At 40.7% G+C, this 12,994-nt stretch overlaps 1 protein-coding gene across 13 annotated transcripts in view; it reads left to right on the top strand.

Annotated features, from left to right (window-relative positions):
* The window catches only part of OSBPL3 (oxysterol binding protein like 3), a 224,403-nt gene that overhangs the window by 82,802 nt on the left and 128,607 nt on the right, over nucleotides 1-12,994 (top strand). For 2 of the 13 annotated variants that reach the window (XM_064290093.1, XM_064290089.1), the window contains exon 1: nucleotides 1,648-4,666. The exons of 7 other annotated variants lie outside the window; for them this stretch is intronic. The gene's annotated coding sequence lies outside the window, so the exon portion shown is untranslated. 4 more of the 13 variants (XM_023544339.2, XM_064290088.1, XM_064290091.1 and 1 more) reach the window with 3 other exon arrangements.

The following is a 12,994-nucleotide window of genomic DNA, read 5'->3' as shown; positions in this document are numbered from 1 at the left end:
AAGTGCGAGCCTGTGTGCTGGGTGCAGGACATATGATGGTGAAAAAGCAGAAGTTGTATTGACCACAGGGGATATTGAGAAGTTACCAAAAGTCACTGTCTTTTCCCAATTCATGTGTCTTCCCTACGAAATATATATTTTTAAAAATCCAGAGATTTGACTTTCTCTGTGAATTTTGTACTTAACAGAAAGTTCTTTAAAACCCCACAATATGAACTCTTTTGTTTTAATTTCCAGATAAGCAGGAATTGAGTGAAATTAGAACTTGGGAGGGTAATGAAACACCACAGGCCCTCCTAGGCTTTAAGAAACAAAAACCTGTTGCCCTGGAGTTGGTTCTGACTCATAGTAACCCTATAGGACAGAGTAGAACTGCCTCATAGGGTTTCCTAGGCTGTAATCTTCATGGAAGCAGACTGCCATATCTTTCTCCTGCAGAGCAGCTGGTGGATTTGAACTGTCGACCTTTTGGTTAGTGGTCAAGTGCTTAACCACTGCGCCACCAGGGCTCCCTCCCAGGCTTAGAACTCCCTTATGAAGGATTCTTATGTCTGACTGGAAGTGGGGTGGATTCCCAACGTGAACCAAACCAAAACCAAACCTATTGCTGTTGAGTCAATTCCAACTCATAGCGACTCTATAGGACACAGTAGAAACAGACCCATAGGGTTTCCAAGGAGCGGCTGGTGGATTGGGACTGCCGACCTTTGGGTTAGCAGCCGCTCTCTTTACCACTGTGCCACCAGGGTTCCCAATGTGGGCTAGGCCCTACATTTGTCCACTAGCTAAGGACACCAGGGGATGATGGGACCAAAGAGTGTGCTCTTTGCAGCCAGGTGCTGCCGCATCTGATCTGTTCTGGAGTTGAAGCTTGAAAGATATTTCTCCCCTAAAAGAAGTGCATGGGCCTTTCTGGGCAGGGCTGGGTACATGACCACAAGGCAACAGATTTCTATGAAGATATGTGCTTGTGTGTCAAACAGCTGATTTACCCTTGACCTTTTGGAACACAGCCTCCTGAAAGTTGGGATTATCTGTGCTTGCTCTAGCTAGCCCTTTTGACTGTAGACGATGGAATTCAGGCTTTTCATTAACTTGTGCCATTCTTTTGCCTAGTGATGGATTGGTTTTTGTGAATGTGTATGCACATATGTGTTTCTATTTTAACCTACATGGTTTCTATTTTAACCTATTTCTGAGAATTAGAGCGATAGTAGGTGGCCTTTTTTTTTTTTTAATATGGGTCTGTGCCAATGCTAAATGTAAAGCAAGCTTGTCAATCAAAGATCAACCAGCTGTTTCAGAGATTGAAGGTCATTTTTTTCCCATATTTTTTACTGTGCTTTAATTGAAAGTTTACAAATCAAGTCAACACCTTGCTACATACTCCCAATTACTCTCCCCCTAATGAGACAGCCTGCTCTCTCCCTCGACTCTCTCTTTTCGTGTCCATTTCACCAGCTTCTAACCCCTCCACCCTCTCATCTCCCCTCCAGGCAGGAGATACCAACGTAGTCTCAAGTGTCCACCTGATCCAAGAAGCTCACTCCTCACCAGCATCCCTCTCCAACCCGTTGTGCAGTCCAATCCATATCTGAAGAGCTGGCTTCAGGAATGGTTCCTGTCCTAGGCCAACAGAAGGTCTGGGGGCCATGACCACCGGGGTCCTTCTAATGTCGTCTAAACTGGAGCTGCCTACTAGAATATAGTAGAAGAAAGCCTTTGAGATCTTGGAGGACCCCGCGTTTCACTTTCTGGATATGATTCTCAATAACCTCTCAAGTGAGGGGGAGTTTCCATGATGTGTTTGTGAGTTCTAGGATGAGTAATGTGACAGCCAGGGTTCACAGGACTTGTCACCATTTGTACATGTGTTTCCACATGTTGAAGTTGACGTTGACCCTTGACTTTTGCTAATTCATTCTTTCCATGATTTTACTAGAGCATATAAATAAATTCAGAAGGCTTTATGTGAACTGGAGCCCTGGTGGTATAGTGGTTAAGAGCTTGGCTGCTAACGAAAAGGTCGGCAGTTTGAATCCACCAGCTTCTCCTTGGAAACCCTATGGGGCAGTTCTCCTCTGTTCTATGGGGTCGCTATGAGTTCAGAATCTACTTTATGGCAACATGTTATGTGAATTGGTCCCAAATCATAGACTCTTATGTTGATATCATTTGTTCATTTCTTTTCAATTGAGCATGTTATTTTAAAGTAGTCATGTGAGGTTTTCAAACTTTCCTATTGGACTTCTGTTATCTGTTTCAGATCACAGAATAATTCCCTGTTGAATCTTAAGACTAAATCCTAAATACCACATATCTGATTCTATTTCATAGAAAAAAAAAAATCTTTTTTTGGGGGAAGGTTATTGAAAGAGACTACACATACCATAAACTTCATTCTTTTAAAGTATTCAATTCAGTGATTTTTAGTATATTCACAAAATTGTGCAGCCATCATCATTGTCTAATTCCAGAACATTTTTATCACCCTAAAAAGAAACCTCATATCCCCATCTGTGGGGCCACCTCCAATATTGTAGCTTGTATTCGTACTTCATTCATCAGTTGATGAACATTGTGGTTGTTTCTACTTATAGACTATTATGAATATTGATACAGTGAACATTTGTGTACAAGCTTTTGTCTAGAGAGGTGGGGCCAAGACACTGGAGTCGTCAGACGCTTCCTGTGGTCCCTCTTACAACAAAGACCTGAAAAAACAAGTGAATCTATTATATATGACTATATAAGGGCCCTGAACATCAAAGGCAAAGTTGAGGAATCGAACTGAGTGGCAGGGGAGGGAAGGACGGTTCAGAAGCAGCGAGGAGTTGCCAGACCTGACCTGGCAGGAACTGGCACCATGCAGGCTGGATCAGCTGGTGCATTCAGTGAAGCAAGCAGTGGTGCTTGGGATGCATTTTCCCCATCAGGAGAGGCCAAGCAGTGGAGAGTCTCCTCTAGCCTCCAGAACCAGTGAAAAGTGATACTCAATTGGCATAAGTACATGCGTCTAATCTGCTGCACAGATCAAAAAATGCCTCCTTTGGGAAGAAACTCTCTCCCATTTACCTGTCCCCACCCCACTCTGCACTGGGTCTGGGGCTGGCTTCAGCAATTGCCATGTTCCCTGGGCCAGAAGTAGGACCCGTTGCAAGCTCTGAACCATTCTCCCAGCTTTGGAGAGGAAACAAATTAACAAAGAGGAAAAAACAATCTGTCAGCTCCACTAAGCCGAGAACCCAGGGTAGGCACAGCCCCTTTGCCTAGGCACAGGCATAGGGGTCCACAGACTTTGAATGTTTTTCACTCGTGCATAGACCTGTGTGGGCCCATTTTAACAGGGTAGACCCTCATTAGCACAGTACAACAGAATATATACCTGAAGGCTATTTTCAACTGTATCAGCTGTAACGTGGAGTGGCAGATTCGTGACATTTGACACTGCTCTGCCCATTCAGCAGGGTCATCACCTACCCACTTCAGGGGCCTGAGGACTGATGGCTCCACCCATGCCACCTAGACACCTGCGACAGGGGCCGAAGAATAAATGGTACCTCCCAGTCCTTACAGCCAATAGCATTGGGTGCCCATAGACCATCTGCAAAACCCATCCACCTGTGCGATCTAGGGAACAGGGACATGCATTCCTCCCAGACACTCCCGGGGCAGCTGTCAGCCCTCTGCCTTGCTCAGCCCATGACCCCTTACTGTGGCCAGATACCTGAACCTACTTCAATCACTCCTGCCCATCTAAGACTGTAGGTGAGAGTGTGCACCACACACTTGGTGACCGACTGCCTGGACACCTGAGCTGAATCCATACCAGAAAAGTAAATGTACTCCTGGGCTCACGTACCTAGTAACAGCTCTAACCACCTGGTGACAGGTCATGAGAACTTCAACGGCACCAGTAATCAAACTAGCTCACACAACCAGCCTATTTTGGGCATATCAAAACAAAACAAGGAGCTAGAACACAGTAAGCAAACAAAAAATAAATAAATATAATAACTTATTGATGGCTCAGAGACAACAGTCAATATGAAATCACATAAAGAGGCAGACCCTGACAGCTTCAGCAAGCGCCCAAAACAAACAATCAAGATGAAGATAATTTCTTGGAATTACCAGAGGTAGAATTCAAAAGATTAATATACAGAGCTCTTCAAGAGATCAGGAAGGAGATCAGGCAAAATGCAGAACAAACCAAGGAACACACAGACGAAGCAATAGAGGAACTTAAGAAGGCTATACAGGAGCATAAGGACAAATTTAACAGGCCATAAGAGTCCATAGAGAGACAGCAAACTGAAATCCAAAAGATTAACAATAAAATCTCAGAATTAGACAACTCAATAGAAAGTCATAGGAGCAGAACTGAGGCAATTAAAGTCTGAATTAGTGAGATTGAAGAGAAAGCACTTGACATTAACTTATATGAGGAAAAATCAGATAAAAGAATTAAAAAAAATGAAAAAACCCTAAGAATTATGTGGGACTCTATCAAGAGGAATAATCTGTGAGTGACTGGAGTATCAGAACAGGGAAAGGATAACAGAAAATACAGAGAATTGTTGAAGATTTGTTGGCAGAAAACTTCCCTGATGTCATGAAAGTTGAGAAGATACCTATCCAAGGAGCTCATTGAACCCCACACGAGGTAGATCCCAAAAGAAAGTCACCAAAACATAATCAAACTTGCCAAAACCAAAGATAAAGAGAAAACTTGGACTTCTAGACTACTAGACTGAGAGAGAATAAACTTCTGTTTGTTAAAGCCATCCACTTGTGGTATTTCTGTTATAGCAGCACTAGATGACTAAGACATATGGTAACTCTATTTTTAACTTTTTGAGAAATCTCTAGACCGTTTTCTAAAGGGACTGTGCCACTTTACACGCCCAACAGCAATGTATGAGGGTTCTAATTTCTCCATATTCTTTCCAACACTTGTTGTTGTCCATCTTTTTGGTTATAGCCATTCTAGTGGTTGTGAAGTGCTATCTCATTGCAGTTTTGATTTAGATTTCCCTAATGATTACTTATGTTGAACTTATTAACCATTTGTATCTCTTCTTTGGAAAAATGCACTTCAGATCTGCTTATTTTTAAATTGGCTTTTTGTTTTTTTATTGTTGAGTTGTGCGTGTTTTTATGTATTCTGGATGCTAGATCCTTATCTGATATATGATTTGCAAATTATTTTCTCCCATTTCTTGGGTTGTCTTTTTACTTTCCTGATACTGTTATTTGATGCACAGAAGTTTTAAATTTTGATGAAATTTTAGTACTTATACTTTATTACTTGTACTGCCTAACTCAAGGTTGCAAAGATTTACCTCTATCTTTTTTTCTAAGAGTTTTATGCTTTTAGGTCTTTGATCCATCTTGAATTAATTTTCATATATGGTGTGAGCTAGGGGTCTAGTTTCAGTCTTCTGCATGTAGAGATCCATTTTTCCCCTCACCATTGTTGAAAATATATTTTTTCCCTATTGAATTGCCTTGACAGCATTGTTGAAAATCAATTGACCATAAAGGTAAGGATTTATTTCTGAATTCTCAAGTCTAGTCTACTGATCTGTGTATCTGTTCTTACACCAGTACCACAGTGTCTTTATTACTATAGCTTTGTAATAAGTCTTGAAATCAGGAATTCAACAACTTTGTAAAGATTATTTTATGATGTGAGGTTGATGTCTACCCCTTTACCCACATGCTTAGAGATATATTGTCTCTATTATCATAAAGTTAGTTTGGAAATGTGACTTTGAAATGCCCATCATGTTATAAATTCAATTTCAGGTCTAACTTTGCTATTTAGTGTAAAAGGTATGGATTTATAATCAGGCAGAGCCCAAAAGTTTGACTGCTGGCTCTGTCTTAGTTTTCATGACTGTAAAAGGAAGCTTAAAGCCTAAGTCAGATGATAATTCTGAGAATTAAATTATGTAACATATGTAAAAGAATCTAGCATGATGCATGAAAAATGATAGGTACAAAATAAATGTCTATTGCCTTTCCCACCCCCTTTTCATGGATACAAAGCTTTCTTTGTTCCTTGTAAGGTGGGTCTGAATTCTTCCTTGAAGTCATCCTTCTTCCACATTAAAAAAAAAAATGATAACCTGGGATAAAACAGTTTATATCTTCCACATAGAAACTGTTTTATCCAGGGTTATCATATGAGTTGGTATTACTGAATTTTCTAGTCTGTTCTGTGGTATTGTTTGATTCCTATTTAGTTAATAGTGTTTCAGATTTAGTTCACTGTTCCATCTCCAGTGTCTAGAACAGCGCCTGACATATATTAAGCACTCACTAAACCTTTGTTTAAAAAGTACTAAGCGCAGGTCCCGTTTTCTTGTTTTCTCGGGTAAATAATGGTACTAATTGCTTGGAAATATATTTTCAAGTAAGCTCACACTATAGTACATGAGTATTTAATTTCTGAGATATTTTCCAAGATTCTTCTCAGCAGTGTCCCCAGTTAACTTAGGGTTTTGTTTTAACTGTGTTGAGTGGCACTTCTTTCCTCCAAATGACGTTCTACAGGCAGTCCCTGGGTTACAAATGTCTGACTTATGGACAGCTCATACTTAAGAAAGGATTGCCATAAAGCCTATTATATTAAAATATTTTAATTAAATACAGTGCTTCATAAAAATGAACATAGGTGCTACTTTGTGACATTCATGAAAAGACTGTGTGGTTTGGAAGTGTTTAAGAGCTGCCTCATAGAATTTCCAAGGAGTGGCTGGTGGATTCGAATTGCCAACCTTTTGGTTAACAGCTGAGCTCTTATCTACTTCATTGCCAGGGCTCCTTTATATGCATTAAAAAAAAAAAATCAAACCCATTGCCATCAAGTCAATTCTGACTCATAGCAACCCTATAGGACAGATTAAAACTGCCCCATAGGGTTTCCAAGAAGAGGCTGGGGGATTCAGACTGCTGACCTTTTGGATAGCAGCTGAATGCTTAATCACTGTGCTGGCCAAGCCTCCTTTATATGCATAAAACCCAAAACCCATTGCTATCGAGTCGATTCCAACCCATAACAACCCTATAGGACAGTATAGGACTGCCCCGTAGGGTTTCTAAGGAGTGCCTGCTGGATTTGAACTGCCAGCCTTTTAGTTAGCAGCCTGAGCTCTTAACCACTACACCACCAGAGTTTCCTTTATATGCATAGAAAGATAAAATATATACTACATACTGAGACAAACATTTGACTAACCCACTGCTGTTGAGTTGATTCCAACTCATAGCGATCCCGTAGGGTTTCTGAGGCTGTAAATCTTTATAGAAGCAGACTGCCACATCTTTCTCCTGCAGAGCCACTGGTGGTTTCAAACTAATGCTAAATAAGAACCGTCTGTACCTGTTCAACTTACCTACAAATTTGACTTAAAGACAGACTTAGGAACAGATCTTGTTTGTAACCTGAAGACTTCTTGTACAGCTCATCCAGATGTTTCCTCTTCAGGCTTATTTCAGAATGGAATAGAAAGGATAGAGCCTGAGCAGTAAACTTTAGAAAGCAAGGGGGAGGAAAGGACAGGGAGGGAGTTGGCATGGGGGAAAGTGTGATGATGAGGAACCAACCATTAGGTGGACTCAAATAGGGAAACTCATTCTTAGTCCATAAACATTGCTTACTGTTTCTATGTGATAGTCATGGTTTGTCTATTCGGAAAGAATTCAAGCATAGACATGAAACTATAAGGAAAGACTATCCAGGTGTTTTTGTTGGCTCCTGTGAGCCTATTCATAACCAAAAAATGGTGCCTGTGCATGTTAGTTATTTGCATGATGGATAAACCAACCTTTAAAGGCTTGGTTTCTCAGAGAGTAAAGTTGCTCTAGAGTTCAAATCATTTCATGGATTTCTGGGATAACTGAGTTTTAAAGCTAGACAGGATTGTCAGGCTGAAGGAATGTGGATAAGTGCCACCTCAAAGAAAGGATTCCATGGTCAAATAGGTTTGGAATTTATCAGCAAAGTTAACAAGTTTTTGTCTGTTTCAACTGCAGGACTTCTCAGGGCCTTTAATGTGCCAACATGTATTATACAGTTTCTGACGGGGGAATATAGAGCAGTACTCCTCAATATGACTGGTCCGTGGGGACTTATTTTTTTCTCCACAGAGAGCCATGTGGAACTGGCATTTAGCAGAACATATTTTGAATATAATTATGATCCAGGGTAATACCTTTATTTTTCAGACATGGGGGCTAACTTCTAAGTCTTTGTGAGTTGCTGTATGTTAGGAAGAGTCATGTCTGTTGAAGCTTACTTTGTCCTTTGCTATCCTCAGAACTATATCACATTGCATGGGAGGATAACATGTCCCTTGTGATATGGAAGCTCCATATTGGGGACCCTTCCAGACCTCACTATGTGTCTCTTCTTTTGTATCCTTTTTGCTATAATAAAACTGTAATAATAAAGTATAGCACTTTTCTGAGTTCTGTGACTCATTCTAGTGAATTTTCAAATCTGAGATGGTGCCATCGAGTCGATTCCAACTCATAGCAACTCTGTGTACAACAGAAGGAAACACTGCCTGGTCGTGTGCCATCCTCCCAATCATTGCTATGTTTGAGCCCATTGTTGCAGCCACTGTGTCAATCCATCTTGTTGAGGGTCTTCCTCTTTTTTGCAGACCCTCTACTTTACCAAGCATGATGTCCTTCTCCAGGAACTGGTCCTTCCAAATAACATGCTCAAAGTACGTGAGAGGAAATCTCACCATCCTCACTTCCAAGGAGCATTCTGGCTGTACAAGACAGATTTATTCTTTCTTCTGGAATCCATAGTATATTCCATATTCTTCACCAACACCATAATTCAAAGTCATAGATTCTTCTTTGGTCTTCTCTATTCATTGTCCAACTTTCGCATGCAATATGAGGCAATTGAAAACACTATGGCTTGGATCAGGCACACCTTAGTCCTCAAGGTGACATCTTTGCTTTTTAACACTTTAAAGAGATCTTTTGTAGCAGATTTGCCCAATGCAATGTGTTGTTTGATTTCTTGACTGCTGCTTCCATGGACATTGATTGTAGATCCAAGTAAAATGAAACCCTTGACAGCTTCTTTTCTCCATTTTTCATGATATTGCTTATTGGCCTAATTGTGAGGATTTTTGTTTTCTTTATGTTGAGGTATAATCCATACTGAAGACTGAAGTCTTTGATCTTTATCAGTAAGTGCTTCAAGTCCTCTTTACTTTCAGCAAGCAAGGTTGTATCATCTGCATACTGCAGGTTGTTAATGAGTTTTCCTCCAATCCTGATACCTCATTCTTCCTCATATAGTCCAATTTCTCAGATTATTTGTTCAGCATACAGATTGAATAGGTATGATGAAAGGATACAACCCTGATGCACACCTTTCCTGACTTTAAACCACATAATATTCCCTGAAAATGTTATCTAATAGGGTTTATTTATTTACTTTTCTTTTAGAAAGACAGAAATGGGGGGAAAAAATGGAAGCGGTCCTAGTGGTGCAGCTGCGTTTACTTCTTGTAAATCCAGTTTGTATGTGTTGGTGTTTGTCACCATTGTGGTGTAAACAGCAGCACAGCTGGGATTCCCAGCGTCAATATTTCCCATTCACACCTCCAGTTATAAGATCTAAACACCAGTGTCTTTCTTATTTGCATTCTTGGGAGGTTTCTGCACTACCCTGTTTGATGACTGGAAATGTGGTATCAGGCACATTGTCTTATGAGTGGAGCAAGTCTATGTTTCTCTAAGAGCTGAGATACCACCAGATGAAGGAGAGTCAGAGACTGAAGAGGACTCAGGGAGGTCGTTGAGTTAGAATCTGAGGTTGGTGGGGTGTATTACTTTCTTAGGGCTATTGTAACAACGTACCACAAAGTAAATGACTTAAAACATCAGAAGTGTATTGTCTCATAGTTCTGGAGGCTAGAAGTCCAAAATCAAAGTATCAGCAGGGCCACTATGGCTGCCAACCAAAAGGTCAGCAGTTCAAATCATCAGGCACTCCTTGGAAACCCCATGGGGCAGTTCTCTGTCCTATAGGGTCGCTATGAGTCAGAATCAACTCGATGGCAGTGGGTTTGGTTTGTGCTCTTTCTGAAGACTCTAGCGGAAGGTTCTTTCTTGTCTCTTCCAGCTCTGGTGGTCCCATGTTCCTTGTCTTGTAGCAGCAGCGTAACTGCAGCCTCTGCCTCCATTTTCACATGGCCGTCTCCACTGTGTATGCCTTGGTCTCTGTATCTCTCCTTTTGTGTAAGGACATCAGTCAGATTGGATTAGGACCCACTCTGCTCCAGTAAAACCTCTTGTTAGCTAAACTAATCTTCAAAGACCCTATTTGCAAACAAGGTCACACTCATAGGTACCAGGGATTAGGACTTTAGCATATCTTTTTCAGGGATACAATTGAACTGGTAACAGTGGGAGTAGGAGAAATAAGAGATGCATGGATCAAGTGAAAATTTTAGAAAAATGAATTTAGGAATTGTAGGAACTAATTACTTTTTTTTAAATTTCAGTAATATATGTTCCTTATTTTTTTAAAAAAAGAAAGCAAAACAAAAAAGTTCAAAGGAGGTGACAAAATATTACCCAAAATCCCATCACCCAAAAAATAGCCATTGTTAATGTTTATTTCAGACATGCCTTTATACATATATAGAGAGAGATGAATGATTGACAGAAATAATTGTATATAAAACTGGGTTCAAACTAAACATAGTTTTGAAAGTAAAGTATTCAATTTAATCTTACTTGAATTTAACAAAAGAAATAATAGGAGAAAGCACTAGGCTATCATGTTGTTCTGTCATGCCCAACCCTCTTCCTGCCCTCAGAGCAAAAGCTGCAGAAACTGAATCACTTTGTAATTGTGTGGGGACCCTTTTAGAAGCTCCCCACCCCACGCACACCGCCAGCACATGCACACTGTGAAAAGCACCTGGCTGGCCGATGGTGGATATTCGTTGCTGTCTTAGTCATCCAGCACTGGGTTTGGGTTTTTTTTGGTTTTAGTCATCTAGTGCTGCTGTAACAGAAATACCGCAAGTGAATGGCTGTAACAAAGAGAAATTTATTCTCTCACAGTCTAGGAGGCTAAAAGTCTAAATTCAGTGTGCCAGCTCCAGGGCAAGGCTTTCTTTCTCTGTTCGCTCTTGGGAAAGGTCCTTATCATCAATCTTCCCTGGTTGAGGAGCTTCTCAGAGCAAGGACCCTGGGTCCAAACGATGCCCTATTCTCCTGGCTCTTGTTTCTTTGTCGCATGAGGCTCCCCCTGTCTCTCTGCTCGTTTGTCTTTTGTTATATCTCAAAAGAGATTTACTTGAAACACAACCTAATCTTGTAGATTGAGTCCTGCCTCGTTAACATAGCTGCCTCTAATCCTGCCTTATTAACATCGCGGAGGCAGGATTTACAACACAGGAAAATCATCGCATCAGATGACAAAATGGTGGACAGTCATACAGTATTGGGAATCATAGCCTAGCCAAATTGATACACATTTTGGGGGGACACAATTCCATAACAGTTGCCATCTGAAGATACTGTAAAGTGATGGATATTTTCATTTACTCCAAAAATCGGTATCTTAGAATTATTTTAACCGATCACATTTTGTTGTTGTTGTTCTAAAATACCATCTTTTGCCTTGTGTCACAAACTATTGCCTTAATACTGTATAGCCACTGTAAGGAGTCTTGTTAAATTCCTAAATGACACAGTCCTACTGGTTTTCCATTGAAGCCGTGTGAGTTGGACAGTGCAGTCCTTTCAGGGAAGCTCATCTCTTCCCTGACGCAGTTTGAAGCACCCATGAATTAAGATGGGCTTATTATGAAAGGTCCCTGCTGACATCATGTAGAAAACCAATAGCCTGTTTACACCCTTTAATTTGTTTCACCCAGATAATGGAGGGGATGGAGAAGAACATTGCCTGGATATGACTTAATATACTTATGTTGTGGCCGTTATCATTTATGGTGACTCAGCTAAGTGTCAGTCATTGACTGTTTCAGGGAAGGTAGGGGAGAGAGCACACCTGGAAGATTTTAGGAAGCAGCATTGTTGCTAGGCGTTCTCACTTTGTGCTATAGGCAGAAAGAGAGAAAATGAGTGGTTTAGAATGGTGTGGTCTAAAGTTATACCATCTAGTATGGTAGCTACCAGCCAGAGTCCCTGGGTGCTGAAATGGTTAAAACACTCAGCCTCTAACCAAAAGATTGAAAGTTTGAGTCTACCCAGAGGCACCTCAGAAGAAAGCCCTGGCAATGTACTTCCAAAAAATCAGTCACTGAAAACCCTATGGAGCACAGTTCTACTCTGACATACATGGAGTTTTCATGAGTCGGAGTTGATTCGATGGCAGATGGTATTGGTAGCAACCAGCCACATGTGACTATGTAAATTTCAATTAATTAAAATTAATTTTTAAATTCAGTTTCTTAGTTGTGCTGGCCACATTTCGCATGCTCAGTAGCTACATGTGGCTGGAGGCCACAGCATCAGACAGTGCCTAACAGTATTAGATAGTGCTCATCTATATGCTAATCTTTTGTTTCTGTGATTGTTATGGGTTGAATTGTGTCCCGACAAAATTATATTCAAGTACTAACCCCCGGTACCTGTGAATGTGAAGTTGGTTGGAAATTGGGTCTTGGAAGAGGTTATCAGTTAACTTAACATAAAATCATACTGAATAGGGTGGGTCCTAATCCAAACTGAGTGTTAGTTTATAAAAGAGAAGAGAAACAGAGAGACAAACAGGAAAGATGGACATGTGACAATGGAGTTGTACTGTAGCTGCAAGCCAAGCAATATCAGGAGCTACCAGAAGCCAGGAGAGACAAGAAAGGATCTTTCCCCAGACCCTTTTGAGAGAACACTGCCCTGCCCACACCCTGAATTCAGACTACTAGCCTTCAGAACTGTAAGACAATAAATTTCTGTTCTTACAAGCTACCCACCTTAT

The sequence above is a fragment of the Loxodonta africana genome, chromosome 8 (assembly GCF_030014295.1).
Source record: "Loxodonta africana isolate mLoxAfr1 chromosome 8, mLoxAfr1.hap2, whole genome shotgun sequence".
In the NCBI taxonomy this organism is placed as follows: domain Eukaryota; kingdom Metazoa; phylum Chordata; class Mammalia; order Proboscidea; family Elephantidae; genus Loxodonta; species Loxodonta africana.
This window is presented reverse-complemented; position numbering and strand designations above follow the sequence as displayed.